This window comes from Meriones unguiculatus, chromosome 11 (assembly GCF_030254825.1).
Source record: "Meriones unguiculatus strain TT.TT164.6M chromosome 11, Bangor_MerUng_6.1, whole genome shotgun sequence".
In the NCBI taxonomy this organism is placed as follows: domain Eukaryota; kingdom Metazoa; phylum Chordata; class Mammalia; order Rodentia; family Muridae; genus Meriones; species Meriones unguiculatus.
In genome coordinates this window covers 3147957-3163674 of record NC_083359.1, presented here as the reverse complement: position 1 = coordinate 3163674, position 15718 = coordinate 3147957, and the positions used below count along the sequence as shown (strand labels likewise).

Here is a 15718-nt window from a genome sequence, read left to right as displayed (position 1 = left end):
GGAGGGGTGCTTCTTACTGGCTTGCTTCCCATGGCTTACTCGGACTGCTTTCTTACAGAACCTAGGACCCCCAGCCAGGTGGTGGAGCCGCGCACAATGGGCAGGGCCCTCCTCCATCAATCGCTAATTAAGAAAAGTCCTTACAGCTGGATCCTATGGAAGCAATTTTTCTTTTCTCAGTTGAGGTTCCCTTCTTTCAGATAACTCTAGTTTATGTGTCAAGTTGACATTAGACTAGCCGGCGGCACAGTAATGTGGTGCATAGAAACCTGCTACGGAAACTCTGAAGAGATGGAACATCTCTAGCTAATGAATCAGGTAAATAAGACACTTCAGCATCAAAGGCTGGCTCACTGGGCGTGCCAGCACATGTCTAGAGCCCTGGAAAGTTCTGGACCAGCCTGAACCACTACATAGGAACACCCTAACTTGAAAAGCAAAGCACACACACAAGAACACTTCAGTCTAGCTTTATACTCCTCTAATCGGTGTGGTTTCCACTAATCCTCAAGGGCAGAAATGAAGCTGACTGAGGAATACTTGGTAGCCGGCTGGTTGCTAACGACCTGCCTCATGCCTACTTCATGTCTCACCCGCCCAAACCCTAACAGATCTTCCTTTTGCGTCATCTGAAATTTCTAGAATGATTTGCACGTTTGTCAACTGTGCTGTGTCCTTCTAGTCACTGCAGCCCCAAGCCTTCATCAAATCTCCCTTAACGAGCCCACTCACCGGCTTACAATTCACTCATGGGGTCACATGCTCCGGCCACTCTTCCCTTTATAACCTCAAGTCCCTTCATTTCCCACTTCATTCTCCTGCTTTTCCCCCAGCCCAAGCCTTCCTACTTTCCTGTACCTCCACCCCACAGTCCCCTCCCTTGACTGTCGTCTTGTTCCACCCTAGCAGTCTTTGCATAGCTACTGAAATTCTGTGCCTACAGAGCATCCCAGCTTCAAAACTTCATTTGTCTCCTTGTTACTTTTGCCGTGAAGGATAGCTACAGTCTGGTGATCAGAGGCCAGTCAGCGGCTCCAGTCCACCCCAGCAGTCTGCTCCTCAGTTTACCTCAGTCTAAGCAGTCTAACCACTGTGGTTGTGCGAACGGGAATGGCCCCATAGGCTCATAGGTTTGAATGTTTGCTTCCCAGTTGGTGGACTGTGTGGGAAGGATTAGGAGGCGTGGCCTCTTGGAAGAGGTGGGCTTTGAGGTTTCAAAAGCTCACACCGGCCCAGTCTCACTCTTTCTCTCTGCTTCTCACCAGTGGATCAGGGTGCAAGCACTCAGGTACAGCTTCAGGGCCACGCCTGCCTGCAGTCATGCTTCCCAGCATACTAAGCATAGACTAGCACTTTGAAATTATAAGCAGGCCCCCAATTAAGTGCTTCCTTCAGTAAATGCCCTTGACCCCACACACACAAAGGATAATTCCCCTCCTCTCAAAGACCATCCTACAACTCTCACTGCCCTGTGCACTCATGACTGCTTCTGAGGCTAGGTCTGCCACTCTTCTCTCCACCATCTACCATTTCACAAGCTTCCTCCTCCAGGAAGCCTTCCCTAACACCCAAAGCACAAGTAGAGGGCCACAGAGTTCAAAGAAAACTTACAAGCACTGCCTTTAGGAGCAAATGGGACAACTGAGCCAAGAAAGTCGATAGCCTACACCATGTGGCCACCTGACTTTGGTCCATGGGTTCCGCGTGGTAGAAGGGAAGAACTATCTCCTCAGCTTGTCCTCGGACCTCAACATATGTACCAAGACAACACACACTAAATAAAGAATAAACGCGGGCCACGGGAGTGAGTCAACAGTGAAGCACACACTCGCTGCCCTTCCAGAGGACCTGAGTTCTGTTCCCAGCATCTATACCAGGTGTCTCACAGCTGCCTGTAACTGCAGCTCTCTGGGAGCTGACACTGTCTTCTGACCTCCAGCATCATGTGCGCGCACACACACGCACACACACAGCAAGGAGGCAGAAGCCAGCCTGGTGCCTGGTGTTCCAGGCCAGTCAAAGCTACATAGTGAGACCCTGTCTCAAAAAATAAATAATAAACTGGGCATAGTGGCCCACGCCTTTAATCCCAGCACTCAGGACAGCCTGGTCCAGGACAGCCAGCACTACACAGAGAAACCCTGTCTCAAAAAGCCAAAAAATTAATGATAATATAAGTACTTTTTAAAAGTTTTCAACACTGCCTTTTAGCCATGGAGGTATCCAACCCTTCCCCCCCACAAAAAAAAAAAAACTAGCATGATAAGGACACATTCTTTCGATGTCATAGCCCCTCAGCACCTGGCATTTGGCCAACACTCATTTGATACACCTCAGTGAAAAGAAAAGAATGAATCCATGGTTAGGTAGTTATAATTCCAAATGCAAGACTAACAGAACTTCCTGGAAAATGTTCCCAACCCTGAAAACTAACACAAACACCTTTCAGTGGTGTAAAAGGCTGCATGAGCTGATGCGAGGTTACAGAGGAGCTGGCATTCAGGTCATAACTTAGGCCTTCTCCTTTATTCAAAACTTAAACCTGCTCTTTAGCACCAATACTCTCGTCATTTAAGACAACAGCAATATAGGATGAAGTGGCTGGTGGTCTTAATCCCAGCACTCCGGAAGCAGAGGCAGACAGATTTCTGTGAGTTCGAAACCAGCCTGGTCTACATAGTTTCAGGACAGCCAGGACTACATATAGACCCTGTCTCAAGGGAAAAAAAATAAAAGACAATAGTAATATTTAGGTGTGGTTCTCTTTTTCTTTTGGTTTTCGGAGACAGGGCTTTTCTGTGTAGTCTTGGCTGTCCTAGAACTCACTCACCAGGCTGGCCTCCAACGTAAAGAGCTACCTGCCTCTGCCTCCTAAGTGAAGAGATTAAAGGTGTGCCCCACCACCATCCAGCTGTAATACTAGTATTTTACTGTTAAATACTCAGTTGCTGGAGCTACAGATGTAGCTCAGTGGGCAGCGTGATGCCCAGCATGCATGAAGCCTGACCCCCACCAGCTGCCTGGCGTAAGCAAATGTATGCTAAAGTATGCCTGTAATCCCAGGACTCAAAAGGTAGAAACAGAAGATCAAAAGTGTAAGGTCATCTTCAGCTACGCAGCTACCTAGTGAGTTCAAAAACAGCCCATACTACCCAATACTCTGTCTCAAAGGAAAACAAAACAAACAAATACAGGCTTGGAGAAAAGAAATGGTTTTCTTCGGAGAAGAAGCCTGTCAATCATATGCTATGAGTTTAGTGTTTGCTGGGTCCAAAGCACTCTTCTAGGCCTTGGAGATGCTACCATGACTCCCCCCCCCCCCCCAACCCAGGGAGTTTAGGTTCTAATGGAGAAGACAGCCAGGAAACAGATAGATAGCGGTACAAAAAAATAATAACTAGGGTCACTGGACAAAGTGACAGAAAGCGCTCCCTCGGCAAGCATGCGATTATGCCTGCCTAAGACACTAAAGGCAAAGAGCTCGCTGTGCATTCAAGGCCATCTGGGATACATAGTAAAACCTAACTCAAAAATCCTGCTTTCCGAGCAAAAACAGGACATAGTGTCCATAGGATTTTCTTTTTATTTCTTTAAGTTGTCAAGCTTAATGACATTGTATCCTTTCAGCAAAAAGATGTAAAAGATATGTAAAATTAAATATATTAAAAATATGTGCAGACGTCTTACCTAAAGAAATACCCTACTTTTCCATCATAGCTCCTGGCACGGACCAGGCACTCAATGAGCATGGCTGCCTGGGTGGCCACCTACAGACCTTTGATCAGACTCGGCATTTCCTCTTCCAGGATTATGACTGACAGTTGAGTTTTATTTAAAAAATGCCCACTTCTAAGCCTGGGATGGTGGCGCCTGCTGGCTACTCTAGAAGCAAATGGCAGTATTGTTGGAAGACAGCCTGGACAACATAGTGAGGTCCCGGCCCCCACCGAGGGGGGGGAGGGAGAGGAGAGGGAGAGATGGAGGAGGAGGACGACGACGAGAGGCCACAGGCAGTGTGCCTGGGGTATTTCCTGAAAGGGAAGCTCCATGAGCCATCTTTCTTGCACCCTCAGCACCTTCTCGAACTGACAACATCCACAAACTTTTCCAAGAAGTCCACACTCTCCTCAGCTCTTCCATCAGGGCTTCTGCCTTCAAGCTCCAGCTGTCGGGGAGCCAACAGAAAGGCAGGGTGAACTTACTATGTGGTGTGTTTGTTTGATGGGTTTGTCTGATGTCATTGGTTTTAAGAGACAAAGTCTTGCTGTGTTGCCCAAGGTGGCCTCAGAGCCTGGGCTCTAGACTGGAGAGCTTGCTCAGCGGTTAAGAGCCAACACCTGATGTTTCTGCAGAGAGCACCTGGGTTCCATTCTCGGCACCCACACGGCAGCTCACAGTCATCCCAAGTCCAATGACGGGAGATCTGATGCCCTCTTCTGACTTCCCAGGGCACCAGGCATACACAAATATACATGCAGGCAAAACACCCACATCCATAAAATAAAATGAATAAAAAGAAAGCAATGTTTAAAAACTTTGAGAGTCCCAAGTGGCTGAGGCCACAGGCACATGTCAGAAGACAGGCTCAGAATACATTGTTGTAACCTCATTCCCACTGTCCCCAATGGACAGTGCCACCTGCTTCTGGCCCTGGGACCCTTTGTCAAGAGGTGTGTTAACCCTCTAAAGTCTGCAGGTGTCACTAGATGGGGGGTGAGAAAAAGGAGGAGCATTTAGGTTGGGAGTGCAGCAGACCTTCCTCTCACAAAATGCCCTGACGGCTGGTCCCTGGAAGGGAAGAGCCCTCTTCCTTACCCACCACAAACATAAACTAAGGTCTCAGGAGTATCTCCGAGCAGCCACTTGCCAGCTCCGGTGGGCCCCAGTGCACTGCCTCCCGCCCATCAATCCGCTGGAGTCTGTCCTGATTTCTTCCCCAGCAACCTACCTGGCTTTGGACTTCTCCCTGGCCTGGAACTGTGTGCTCTTCCTGGCTGCAGAGCCTCCAGACTCCCAAGCTTCGGCCTTGAGGCACAGCCCTGCTTCCAACCGTAGCCTGTACCTTAGAGTGGCGGCTGCCTGCCCGAGAATCGCCAACACTGTTCGTTGTTGATTTGGTTCACACCTGGCAACGCCAGGCACTGTTGATGCCGCACCCACAAGAACACTGTGTCGCGGGAGGAAAATGATGCCTGCTCACATACCTTATGCAGAAAGGGCGGGCACCTGCCCTGCCTCCTGTCAGCCCAGACTGTGCAATGACAGGGCTGAAAAGAAACGGAATGTTTCTGACCAGCCTGAGCTGATCGTATCACACCATCTCAGCCTAATTCCCACTGTTGGAAAGCCAGTGAGTCAGTTAGCAGCACCCAAAGATTATGTATTCAGCCATCCAGCAAATATTTATTGAGTGCCTAGCACTATTCTAGCACCCCAGGGAAAAGCAACCAACCAAAGAAGTGAAGAAAGCCTTCATTGAGGTTTTCTGGGTTTTATTTTGATGTGTTTGAGGGTTTTGGTTGGTTGGTTGGTTGGCTGGTTTGTTGTTTTGTTGTTGTTTTTCAGAGTAAAGGCTTCTCTGTGTAGCCCTGGCTGTCCCAGAACTCTGTAGACTAGGCTGGCCTCAAACTCACAGAGCTCTGCTTGTCTTTGGAGTGCTGTGCTTAAAGGCATGTGACACCACCACCCCTCTGGTTTGGGATTTTGAAACAAGTCATAACTAATGACCCAGGCTGGCCTTGTGTACTCTCAGTCTTCTGACCTCGGTTTTCTAAGTGTGGGATCGTAAGCATGCACCACCGTGCCCAGTTTCTCGCAGGTTTTGCCTGCATATATGTCTGTGTGAGGGTATTGGATCCCATGGAACTAGAGTTACAGAGAGTTATGAGCTGCCATGTGGGTGCTGGGAGTTGAACCCAGGCCCTCTGGAAGAGCAGCCAGTGCTCATAACCTCTAAGCCATCTCTCCAGCCCAACCCACACCCAAGGTTTTCTAACAATGAAAGGAAAGAAGAAAGAAGGGAAATAGAAAGTGCCAAAATCACATTAGTATGTCAGGCAGTGATGTTACTGATGAGAACAATCAGTTTCTCAGTGTTTTGCATTTAATGAAGGCAGCATGTAGGGCGAAAGCCGTGACTTTCCCCTCCAGTCCCAATGCCTGGCATCAGTAAGCACTGAGTGTTTGCTAAATGAATAGAAAGTTGTCAGGGGATAGTTTCAAAACCCAACTTATTCCCACAGCCCTCTTCTGCTACTCTATCTTGCCCTTTTCTCTCTTTTACTAGATTATTTTTATAATTCAGAGCTCTAATAAAAGAATAAAAAGTGAGCAACAAGAACCAGTTGACAGGGGCTCAGCATTTAAGAGCCCCAGCTGCTCATGTAAGAGGACCCAGGTTCAGTTCCCTGACGCCCACATGCTGGCTCACAAGCGCCTGTAACTCCAGCTCCAGGGAACCCAACGGGCCCTTCTGACCTCCATGAGCGCACACATGGTACACAGACGTATGTGCCAGCAGAAACACTCACACAAAATGTTTTAGTGAAAGGAAAGAAGCTAGATTACAGCATTGGTGAAGTGGAATCGTGTGCTAGCCACGCCGGATAATATGTTAATAACATTTACAGAAGAATGTCAATAATAAAAAGGTCCCCGGTGTGCAGCTAAATGAAGAAATCAGTTAACGATATGCATAGGATTTCATTTAACATAGAAAAACATACATTGTCTGTTAGAAAAAAGGTCTAGGAAAACAGTCATGAAATGATGTCAAACGTGGCTATCTTCAGATACAACTTGCTCCTTCACCTTTCTCTCTCTCTCTCTTTCTGTCTCTCTCTGTATCTCTCTCTCTCTTTCCTTTCTTTCTGTATATTTTGACCAAACATACATTAAGTGTGCGATTTTCTCGTTCTCATTCAGCAATACTGCATCTAAACTTAACACTATGCTCATTTACCTTCTTTGCAGTTTTTTAAACTGATGGGTTTAGGGCTGTTTATCAACGAAGCCTTTGAGGCAGGCGTTGCTGGCTCACACTTGTAATCACAGTCAGTGGGTTGAGGCATGATGACTGCAAGTCTGAGGCCAGCCAAATCCCTGTCTCAAAGCAAAACAAACAAGCCAGCCTACAGCCTTTGATCTGAGTGACTGCAGCAGGTACGAGAGTGGCCTGGGGAGTGACCTGGGCCTTCACATTCCTGAAGTTTCACTGGGAAGTTTCGAGGTTCTGCTGCTTGGTCCATAAGAATTTACTTCCCAGCCCATTGTGTTGGCACACGCCTGTGATCCCAGCACTCAGAGAGGCAGAGGCAGGTGGATCTCTGTGAGCTCGAGGCCAGCCTGGTCTAGGACAGCCAAGGATACACAAGGAAACCCTATCTAGAAAAAAAAAAAAAAAAAAAAAAAGGAATTCACTCCCTTCTGCCAGGGCTCCCAACCTGGTGTGTGTGTAGCTTGTTACCTCTTATGTATATAATTACACATACTCATTCTAAAGACATAACACTTCTACCCGAAAATCTTGCAGGTTTTTTGAGGGTTTTTTTGTTTTGTTTTGTTTTTTGAGATAGGGTCTCAACTATGTGGACCAGGCTAGCCTGAAACTCAAAGAGATCTGCCTGTCTCTACCTCCCAAATCCAGGGATGAAAGTGTTGTAGGGAGAACACTTTCTGCTCAAAGCTAGAAAGCTGGCTTTATTCAGGAATGTTCAGCAGCCAACTTTGATTCCCCGGGCTGAGCTGCAGAAATGAAACATCCAAGGTTTTGCGTTCACTGCAGAAGAATGACCCTGCTCTAAAAAGAAGACAAGCATCTCTGCAGAGGGGAACAGGCCCAGAAGAGGGGAAACTCCCGACTCGGGGTGAGCCGAGGAGGCAGTTTCAACTATTTTCTAAAGGTCACGTGTTGACTATCAGACTATGAAAACCCTAACTAAAAGATAGAGGAGGGAGTGGCGTGAGAACTAGAGGCCAGATGCACAGAGGTGACCAAAGGGTGGAAAGATCCACCCCCCGGCCAAAGGCGTGGGCCCTGCCCCTCACCAGGGCTCTGCACCCTCTGTGGGAAGGCAGGCATGTCTCTGCAGGGTGACTCCTTCCTGCTGCCTGAGGAATGAAGCCTTTTTCACCCTGGCCTAACCAGCTCCATTGCTAGCGACTCCGCTCGGGTTCTTTCCTGTTTCGGGGCCTCAATGTCTCTGTCTATGAACTGAATGACTGCTGTTGACAGCACCCGTGAGTCAGGCTCCACGGGGTCAAATCCCAGCATTCTCCCTGTAGAAATAAGGGCCCTCCCTACTCCTGACCGGACTGCCAGACATGATGAGTGGGCCACCTCCTCCTGGATGGATTGGCGTAGGCGGCCAGTGTCCATCCCTCTGCCCTAGGGAAATGCTGAGCTTGCGGCATGTACCGCTCTTAGTCCCTCTACCACCCAATGTATTCATTTCTTGTGGCTATGGTAACCGGTGACCTCAAGCTGGTGGCTTCGATGCTTATTCTCTTACCCTTCTGGAAGTCAAAGATTCTGAATGAGACTCACGGAGCTATAAAATTAAGGTGCTGGCTCTTTCTGAAGCTCCAGGGGGAGAATGAGGTCCTCGGCTCTCCTGGTTTCTATAAGGCACTGGACAAGCGTGGGGCACATCACCTCACACAGACTGTCTCCATCACTGCCAGTCTCCTGCATCCCTCCTCTAAGGACCTCTGGACTAGGCTGGGTCTACACATACAGCCTTTCCCCCTCAAAGTCCTTCCTCGTATATGCCAAGTCCCTTTTGATGTGCACAGTAACACACATCTGAGAACTAGGGCGTTGGCATCTTTGAGGCAGCATTATTCTGCCTCCCACATCTGGCATTCCCATTTTACCACCCATATGATCTTTGTCATTTCTGAATATCATCTTTGAACTGACTCATGTGTCTAAAATGTAACTTAAATCCCACCTTTGCCTCACCCCAGACCGCCATGTATACAAAGCAAAGGAATTGAGGACAGTCCTCAATCCGAGAAAAGAAATATGTAACTCTCAGGACTTCAGATGCTTATCTCTGTGCTATCTAAATCACTCCACAAGCCACCAGTAGTACAAAAACTATAAATAGAAACCGGCTTCCTGGTTTTACAGTGAAAAATCAGAATGTCCGAGAATGCACACCAGTGAAACCTTGGCCACCCCCACAACTTCTCCCTTCTGTCCCGGTACTCATTAATCACAACTTGAAAGTACATCAGCCTTTCTGATGTGCATCGAAGGCATCTGTGATTCAGATAAGCCCCAGCTTACTTCCCTTTTGTTACACTCTCGGGTACCCAGAGCTTTGTTTTCTGTTCCAGGAGTGGGGTTTCCCATTGTCTCCCCTGCCGGCCTCTGTCTGGGGATCTGACTTATCTGTGTTCAACAGTAGCCTGTTTTCTTGACCCACATCTGGACCTCGGCCAGATCCTAGGAAGACTAAGCCAGCAGGGGAGGTCAGCGGGCAGCGGTGACTTTGTACGGGGCCTCTTGGCAGCTTTCCCAGCTGCAGCCTGAACTTTGAAACCACTTTTGAGAAGACAGAGTTCTTTCCATAAACAGTGTGGGGTGACATCATTATCCTCATCTTACATAACACTCAGCATGTGATAAAAATAGCTGTCATATATTGGATACTTGCTGTGGATCAGAGCATGTGTTGTGGTAGCAAAGGAGTTCCCAGACTGACCCTTCCCCCCCGGCACAGGAAAGAACAAGGGAGAATTTTCACGAATCCACATTCGTTAAGTTTTTAGATTCATTCACTTTATTTTATGTGTGAGTATTTTGCCTGCATATAATTACTACACCACGTGTGTTTTGTGCCTGAGGAGGTCAGAAAACGGCACCAGATTCTTCGAAAACTGGAAATATGGGTGTTTCTGAGCCATCACGAAAGTGTTGGGAACCAAACTCAGGTGTTCTACCAGGGCGACAAATGCCTTAACTGCTAAGCTGTCTCTCCATCCTTGGATCGAGCTGCGGTTTAACAGAAAAGGGAGTTTACCTCCAAAAGACAGAGTAAGCAGTTACTTCACAGAAACATGACCAGGTGAGGTCGCAAGGAGAGGCACTTGTTAATGAAAATCTTAGCCGAGACTGCAAGTCGTGGGCAGGAGAGACGGCTCAGCAGCTAGGAGAGCAGCACCGCTCTTGCAGAGGGCTCCATCTCAGGTCTCCGCACCCAGGTCAAGCAGCTCACAAATCCCGTGCTCTGGAGCCCCCTTCTGGACTCCAGCGACACCTGCACTCAGACGTGCACAAATCCATATGGAGACACACACATAATCAGAAATAAAAATAATAGACCTGAAGAGTGGACCTTCCCAGCACTCACGCTAGGTGGCTCATAACTACCATAAGGCCAGCCGCAGGGCAGCCAACACCTTCTTCTGGCCTCTATGATACCCGAACACTCATATCCAGACCCACACATGTGCATAATCAATAAAATAACTTTAAAATAAAGAAATCCTTTTAGAAAGAGGGTAAGTGTCCATCAGCATGGAACCTAGAGTGAGATTAGAGGTCATATTTGCATTTACAAGCTCCTGTACTGGATGGTTTTGCGTGTGAACTTAACAAGTTAGAGTCCTCAAAAAGGGAGGAGCCTCAGTTGAGAAAATGCCTCCGTGAGATCCAGCTGTAGGGCATTTTCTCAATTAGTGATCAGTGGGGGAGGGCCCAGCCCATGGTGGGTGGTGTCACCCCTGGGCTGGTGGTCCTGGGTTCTGTAAGAAAGCAGGCTGAGCAAGCCATGGGGAGCAAGCCAGTGAGCAGCACCCTCCATGGCTCCGCATGCGCTCCCGCCTCGATTGAGTCCTTGTCCTGACGTCCTTCAGCGATGAACAGTGATAGGGAAGTGTGAGCCCATAAACCCTTTCCTCCCCAACTTGCTTTTGGGTCATGGTGTTTCGTCACAGCACTAGAAACCCTGCCTGAGACAGACACCGCACACTCGCCAGCAAGGGCGCCTTGGCCCGCGGGTGATGATGTGATTTAGCAAGTGGACGGCTCCACTCCCGCTTTCATAAATCACAGACCAGCGAGACTGGGAAGATGGAAGTGGCGAGAGGCCCGGGAAAGCCATGTGTTTCTTTTTGTGCTTGTATTTTCTGTTTCCTACGGTGACCCCATATTTCTCTCATAATCTGAGGGATGAAAAATAATCGACCACCCTAGATGAGTCACTAAGAGCTGCTGTCTTCCAAAGCCTGGCCCTGAGTCTGCACATATAGGAAACGGCTAGGACTATGGCTCGGTGCTGGAGACCTTGCCTGGTGTTCGGGAGGTTCAAGGTACAAACCCAAGGGGGGGGGACTCGTGGTGGAGCAAACCTGTAATCCCAGCACTTGGGAAGCCAGGCAAGATACCTCTGAATCAAGGCCAGCCTGGTCTACAGAACCAGTTCCAGGAGAGCCAGGGCTACACAGAGAAAGCCTGTTCACACACACACACCCCGACCCTCCCCAAAAGGAAAGAGAAAGAACAGAAAGAAGGAAGCCAGCCAAGTTGCCCACTCAACAGCCAGAGGAAAACGGATTCTCTCTGAGTTTGAGCCTGGTCTGCATAGCTAATTTCAGGCCAGCTGGAACTTCATATTAAAACCCCCTGGGAGTGGAAGGGAAGGGAGAAAGAAGAGAAGAAAGAGAGAGAGAGAGAGAGAGAGAGAGAGAGAGAGAGAGAGAGAGAGAAGAAAGAAAGAAAGAAAGAGAAAGAAGATCAGCCATAGGTTCTTTACAGAGCTGGCTATGCAACTTAACAATTATTCTAACCTAGTGAATATAAATAAGTAGGTGAATACAAAGAAATATGAATGGTCAATAAACACCTAACTAGGTCTTCCATTGTTCACTAATAACTTTTCCAAATGCATCTACATCGCTATGTTTATGGCTTAAACTACACACAGTGAGTAAATAGAGGATCGCTGTAAGTTCAAGGCCAGCCTGCACATCAGAGTGAGTTCCAGCCAAGCCCCGACATGAAGAGAGACCCCGCCTCACAAACAGATAAATAAGCTGGGACACAAGCTTACTGGTGTGCTATTTACCCAGCGTGAGCAAGACTCTAGTTTTGCTGCTGGACCTGGTAGCGAACACCTAGAATCCCAGCACTCGAGAGAAACGAAAAAAGAAAACCTCGATGAGTTCATGGCTAGCCTGCTCTACATAGAGAATTCAAGATAGCCTGGTCTAAGACTCTGGTGTCTTCCCTAGCACAATCAATCAATTTTTTAATTAAAATGAGATTTACCTATCACTTTTTATTAGAGTTCCAAATCTTGAAACAAACAGTAATGGCTGTTGCTGGTAAAATCATAAGAAGAGATTGTCCCCCTCAACTCAAATCCAAGCAAAAGCATGCTGTAGCTACTCCAGCGACCATGAGAGGATGCATGCACACACCATCACTCCCACCACACAGAATGCCAAACAAGCCAAAAAGAGATGCTCACGCATAACCGTGCCAGCCTGAAAGCACGTGGACACTGGTGGCCGTGCACCGGGCAGGGAGCCCGAGAGCGGTATGCTCACCTTAGCAAGGGGTGCTGCCTCCCAACTCCAAAGCTCCCGTGCGACAGGCTCCAGCTGCCTCGGCAAGCGTGTGGACTGGGCTGAGAACAGGAAGATACCCTGAAGGGAGTGTGCTTCCAGAGCATCTAGACACAGACGTCACAGCCCAGGTAGGCAAACCAAAGCAAACCAGAAGGAGCAGCTATGTCACTTCACTGTGAAGAGAAAGGTGGGGTGGGGTGGAAGGGCTCCTCCCAGTCTGTGCCTCAGCTCCTGTCCCGGGCAGCCTCTGACGATGCTGACAGCCTCTCACTCCCTCCCAGCAGGCCAGGCAGTCAGACAGTTCTTCAGTGGGTCTTCCGTTCACACAGCCACAGAGCACCCTACACACAGCCCAACAGCCAGAGAGCCCAGACTTGCACGAATACACACACAAACACACACACACACACACACACATCTCAAACATAAAACAAAGAAAAGGAACACTGTCACCGTTATTATCCTTATCACTGTCTACACAGTTCAGAAAACAGCAGTGACAGTCAGAGCATGCTCTACATGGCCTCAACATAAACACCAACTAAATTATTCTATCAGGACGAATAGTAACATGGGGAGCTGGCAGATGAGCACTGTATCTTTGCCCTTTATTAACAAAAATCTAAAAATAGCTAGGTAGGCCAGGCGTGGTGGCACGTGCCTTTAATCCCATCACAGAGACGGGGAGCTCTGTGAATCTGAGACTAGCCTGGTCTACATAGCAAGCTCAACACCAGTCAGGATTACACAGTGAAGCTGTGTCTAAGAAAAAAGGGAGGGAAATAGAGAAGGAGGGAGGGAGGGAAGGAGGGACAGAAGGACCTAAACCCAGTCTTCCACAAGAGCAGCACATTCTCTTAACTACTGGGCCATCTCTCCAGCCCTGAAATGACATTTCTTAAATCTGAACAAACTAATAAAACTGTAATATATATATATATATATATGTATATACATACATACATATATACACATACATATAACCTGCAAATGTATATATAAATGTATATATAAAAATATATACATATTTTTTGCAAGATTATATATGTGTTTTCATCCAAAAATCTGTCTCCTGAGGATTCATTCTATGGAGATGCCGGAACTGGTATGAGGAAACTGCATGTTTAACGACGTTCTCTGTAGTGCTGTTCACTGGTGTAGACCCGAATTGGAAGCCTATGGCTACCTGCTAATAGGAATCTGCCTTAACAAACCGTGGCACATCCGCATACGCGATGCCTAACAGCAGTTCAGGAGGACACAGCGGGTATTTGTGAATCAGCATGAGGTGACTCAGAAGACGTTAAATGCAAAGAGTTACAGGACAGTGACAGAATTCCGCATTAAAAACATTTATTGAAAGCCTGACTGTCAGCTGAGCGCGATGGCTCATGCCTGTAATCCTCACTCTGGGTGGGTGTAGACAGGAAGAGCACGAGGTCAAGGTCAACATAATACCCTGTCTAAGGGGGGAAAAATGTATATTTTGAAGCCAGGTGAGGTTGCTGGAAGACGGTGACCTATAATTCTAGCGCTCGAAAAGCAGAGGCAAGGAAACCAAGACAGATTCAAGGCCAACCTAGTCTGTAACGAAGTCTAGGCCCGCCAAGACTGTATAGACTTGAGACTCTGTCTCAAAGGGACTGGGGGTCTGGGGAGACGGCTCAAGGGTTAAGAGAACTGGCTGCTCTTGCAGAGGACTGGGTTCGGGTTTGGGTGTGAGCTCACTAACACCTGTAACTCCAGTTCCAGGGGACCCGAGTGTCTGATCTCTAAAGGCACCCATGGCTGTGTGCATATACGCACCCACAAACATATATACATACACATAAAAATAGATAAAATGTTTAACTTTGTATGTCAAAGTGTTCATATTTAGGGATATATTTATACAAAGATTTCCAGTGTCTCTGTATTGTTCATATTTTATAATTGTTATATGTTATATTTTTATCAACTAGAATATTATATTGTTATATGTCTTATATTGTGTCAAATAGGCTATTATCGTGAAAAAGTACGTGTAATTCCATTTAGAAAATGAAATAAAGATAGCCCCAAGCCTTAGCAAATACAACCTTACAGTCTGGGAAAGTTTCACAACCATCGTCTCTACACAAATTCAAATAAAAGAATAGATCCTCTGGCATCTATCGACAAGAAAACAAAGCGAAGGATGTGCCCGGCCCACAAGCAGGTAAGTGATTTAGAAGCAGGCGAGATTTCAGCACCGGCCCCGCACTTGTTCGGTCCAGCCTGGCACTGTCTCATCCTGACTGTCTTCACCAGCCCCGGACAAACTTGTCTGAACCCAAAGAACTCCCCTGCCCCACAAGAAATACCAGCAGGCAGCCCAGGAAATAGACGCCAAATCAAGGCGATGGGAGTCTAGGTGAAGGGAGGCACTGGTTTCGGAAAAAGCCACACAGCAAACTCCTAGGGCCGCCTACCGCAGGGACATAATGACCCTTAGAACTCCAGCCTTTGACCACCATTCGGGCAGGAAGGGTCCTCAGACACCAGAAGCCTCCGCTATGGTATCTCTCAGGCCAGGCCCCCACCCACCCCTCCCCCCACCCCAGCCCCCGAAGTCACAGGGCACCTGGTCCTGGGTCCTCTGGTTCACAGGAGCATCTGGGGCCCACCCGGGGCCAGCTGGAACAAAGCAGGTCAACAGGAAGATCGAGAATCCGTCACGTCTGACAGGAGACTCAGGGACAGGAAGTAGGCTTTAGCCAGGAAGGCTGGGGCCTGCTGTCAAGAAGTGAGACAGCCTGACAGTCTTGTTACTCAGTTGGAGTTGAGCAAGACCTTGGGAAAGGGCGATGAAACGCCTGTCACGGCTTCTCAGACGCCACCTCCGCGGCATGCATTCCCTCACCCACCTTCTGGCCTGTGCCCTGACTTTGGGAGGACACAGCCAAGTGAAAGAGCCATCTAATGTATTCAGTGGAGATGATCAGTCAACGCCAGTGCAATGCTGAACCAGGCACACCACAACACAGCCTGTGAGAGCTCAAAGTTCCCGCTGGGCGTGGCTCTGTCGGAGACCGCTTTCCCAGCCCGTGTAAGGCCCAGTACTGAAAATCAAAGCAGAACACAGAGAAAGGGAGGAGAGAACAAGCTTAAAGCCCGATAG

At 48.1% G+C, this 15718-nt stretch overlaps 1 protein-coding gene across 1 annotated transcript in view; it reads right to left on the bottom strand.

Annotated features, from left to right (window-relative positions):
- The window catches only part of Ndel1 (nudE neurodevelopment protein 1 like 1), a 53781-nt gene extending 38296 nt beyond the window's left edge, over nucleotides 1-15485 (bottom strand). Inside the window, exon 1 of the mRNA XM_021642485.2 lies at nucleotides 15182-15485. The gene's annotated coding sequence lies outside the window, so the exon portion shown is untranslated. The remainder of the gene's footprint in view (nucleotides 1-15181) is intronic.
- Between the last annotated feature and the right edge of the window lie 233 nt (nucleotides 15486-15718).